Consider the following 4,022-nt stretch of genomic DNA (forward strand, 5'->3'; position numbering starts at 1 on the left):
TAATTGGGTCAACTGTATTGAAATATGAAAACTTTTTTTTTTTTTTGCTTTCATTTTCTTTTTGTATTTAATTCTGAGAAAATTGTATATACTTTTTGACACTTGTACAATTCATGTAAAAATTGTTTATATATTTTTTTAAAGGATGCCCCAAAGATTTGTATTACAGCGACACCGTTTAGATTATTTTGATATAAATAAATTAAAATATTTAAAAGTTACGAGACAAAAGTAGAACGAGAGAAATTCTCTACAGTTGGAATATTTTAGAAGTGTAAGTTTGCAAACATTTTTGTACCTCAAGTCGTAAATAAATTGAATTTTGCACTGTAAATTTAATAATTAAGTTTGATGTTGTCGTATATGGAATTAAACTGTTATATTCCCTGCTTTTATTTTTTTTATGTTGAAAAACCGTGTTGTTAGCTACCGTATTTTTCGGAATATAAGACGCACCCTTATCTTGAAGATAAAGTTTTGGGTGAAAAAAAGCTACCGTCGCATTTCAAAGATTTTTATGGAACAAAAATTCAATTTGATACTTTAAAAATTAGTATATATTGTTCTAAACACAAAAGAGCTCAAAGCATCAAAATAAGAAAATACCGTAAATAAAAAAAAAAGTTTTACTGTTATTTAGTTTGGTTCAAAACCTACAAAATCTTCATTGCTTTCACTGTAATTTATTATTTAGGGAGCATTATAAATAGTTATGTTTTTGAAAGAAAAAAACTACTATTGTTATAAATAACACATTCAATTGAACTAAACTATGCATGCTTATTTAAATATATTTACACATTGCTTGTGTATATCGTATATATATACATATATATATTTTTCATACCTTCGGTGTATAGGACGCAAGCAGATTTTGACATCACATTTTGGGTAAAAAGTGCGTCTTATACACCAAAAAATACGGTAATCTAATCGATAAAGAAACCTGCATTCACTATTCTGTTATGCCGAAATTTAATCTAGTAAAAGCGTTAAATAGTACTTAACAGTCAGGTTCTACTTGTTTTCTTGGGAAGGACAATTTCCCTTCTTGCTACCCCATAACTGGCTTTCATGTGAGCTTTGTTTTAAACCAGCATTGGTTGTACTGAGACAAAGTTAGCTCGGCCAGCAAAGAATATCACAGTGTTAATCCTTTCATTGTGGGTGCTATATGTTGCTGCAACATCCTTTTGGGCAGAATAGACATTATCTACTATTGAGAACAAAAAACAAAGCAAGTAGAACAAGGTTCTATCAACGACTTTCTGGACTAAGTGTTCATGCTAAAACTCTCATAACTACTTAAAGATCGCAAACCAAATCCATGCACGTAAAAGTCTACTGAAGCGGAGAATACGTCAGATATAACAACTGATTATATACATAGAGGAATACAAGGCATTGGAATTTACTTGTTTTTGTACGAGCGTGATATTATCTAAGATAATTCTATTTCCTACTTTCTGGTTTCGTTTCCCACCTTCTGGGGGCCAGGAGGTTAGGGCGCTCGACTCGCAATCTAAGGGTCGCGGGTTCGAATCCCCGTCACACCAAACATGCTCGCCCTTTCAGCGGTGTGGGCGTTATAAAGTGACGGTCAATCCCACTATTCGTTGGTAAAAGAGTAGCCTAAGAGTTGGCGGTGGGTGGTGATGACTAGCTGCCTTCCCTCTTGTCTTACACTGCCAAGTTTACAGACGGCTAGTGCAGATACACGTTGCTTTCGGTCTATATAGTCAATATCGATTAATTCAAATTACTAAATTATTATAATGGATGTCTCTTCTTCCATATAATATATATTGAAAACTTGGTTAGTGTTCCACAGCTAACTTTGAAAAAGTTAATATTATTCAATCATTGTAAAAATTAAAAATTACTGTAACTGGTGTTATAAAACTAGCTTTGAAAATAATGTTGCGTCATCGAGCACACGTGACTGGTGTGGCGCCCTCTAGTTTCTAGAACTATCTTGTTCCTTCATGAATGCTCTAGTATTTACTAGATAGGGTAGGCTGGTATATAAAAGAGAAGAATGTAATGTGTGTGTAGACAGTGAGTAATTGATCTGCAGTCAGAAGTATTATTGAGCACGTTCGTTGTTATAGCGTTTGTTTAGCGCGATTGTTGAAGTTGAGTGTATCGGTAAAGTTATATTCGAAAAGAATAAACTAGTTTTATTAAGAAAGGAGTTGTGTCGCTTAAGTTTCGTCGGAACGAAGTTACGGAAAGTTAATTAACAAACGGAGATGTAACAAATTGGTGTCAGAAGTGGGATGAAAAAAAAATTGAAACGAGAGGCGGAAAATTAAACTACAACTTAGCAGACTTGATGGCAGCAATACAAGAGCAGCAAAAGAAACAAGAAGAACGAGAAAAGAAACAAGAAGAACGAGAAATTAAACAAGAAGAGAGATTACAGCAGTTGTTAGAGGAAAAAGAAAAGAAACAAGAAGAACGAGAAATTAAACAAGAAGAGAGATTACAGCAGTTGTTGGAGGAAAAAGAAAAGAAACAAGAAGAGAAATTACAGCAGTTGTTAGAGGAAAAAGAAAAGAAACAAGAAGAAAGATTACAGCAGTGGCAAGAAAATCTACAACAATGGCAGCTCGAACAGCAAAATAAACAAGAGAGATTACAACAGTTGTTGGAGGAGAAAGAAAATAAACAAGAAGAACGAGAAAAGAAACAAGAAGAGAGACTACAGCAGTGGAAACTGGAACAAGAAAGGAAACAAGAAGTACAAATGGAAAACATTAGTAAATTTAAAAGTAAATTAGATACGTTAAAGGACGATCTATTGTCTTTAACACAAGGAGGATACATTGATCATCGACTTAATCAGCCCCAGACAATGGCAAGCCCCTTACAGGTGGGATGTGACTTCTAACAGGACTGAATATGTCTGCATTAGGGTTTAGCTGCGGGCTTCGAATTCCTGGGGCTTCCTTCGCACTGGATCACTCCTATTACTGACATTCATATAGATATACAGCTTTCTGCTCCTCTGTCCATCCATTCATCTCTGCCAGTAGCTCAAACTGTGCTCTATATGCTTCCCACGGTGCCTTCCCAGGCAACAAGCTTGAAGGGACAACCACTGGAAATACTTGGACAGTTGACAGCAGCTGACAGACACAAGTATAGAGCACTGGTAGAGGCTCCGGAACTCAGGTACGGAACCCAGAATCAGTCAGAAGTCTACAGGGCCAGGTTCAGGACGAGAGTCCGTGCTAAAGGGGAGAGCCTGCAAGAGCTGGCACAGGACTTGGAGAGCATGACACACAAGGCCTACCCAACTGCGCTACCCGATCTCTTCAAGTTGTTGCTGAGGGATCCATTTGTAGACGCCTTGGACAGTCCACAACTGAAGATACAAGTGAAGCAAGCACACTCCTCTACCATGCAGGATGCAATGGCCAGAGCTATCGAATTTGAATCCTATGTTAAGTCCAGCACAGAGGTACCGAATTTGGTACAGTCATCTGGATTCAAGGCCAGAAAAGGTCAGCTTTCAGAGAAGTTTGAGGGACTTTGCTGGCACTGTAACAAACCTGGGCACAAGAGAGCTCAATGCTGGCAACTTCAACACAGGGGAGACGATACAGCAGTAAAGGCTGCTACCAAGAAAGGCTGTTGGAACTGTGGGAAGCACGGCCATTTGAGGAGCCAGTGTAGGAGGAATATTACCAACAAGTCGGCCTCAAGGAGACCAGTAGTGGTTGGTGTTGAGCGACGCCCATCAACCCCCATCTTGAAAGTCCCAACAGCTAGGTGTAAAATGCCAAGCACACACAGTGTCTATGTGACAGGAAAGAAAGATGGCCAAAGGTGCAACTTTGTCATAGACTCTGCATCTCAGCAAACCCTTGTGAGCATCAAGGTGTTAGATCACGAAGGAGTACCTGAAGCCACGCAGAAGCTTTATGGTGTGACAGGACATTCTACAAGTTTGTGGGGACCAGTGTGGGTAGCTATTGAGCCCATGGGCACAAAGGAGAAACAGAAAGTATACTTGG

The sequence above is a fragment of the Limulus polyphemus genome, unplaced genomic scaffold (assembly GCF_000517525.1).
Source record: "Limulus polyphemus unplaced genomic scaffold, Limulus_polyphemus-2.1.2 Scaffold4633, whole genome shotgun sequence".
Taxonomy (NCBI): domain Eukaryota; kingdom Metazoa; phylum Arthropoda; class Merostomata; order Xiphosura; family Limulidae; genus Limulus; species Limulus polyphemus.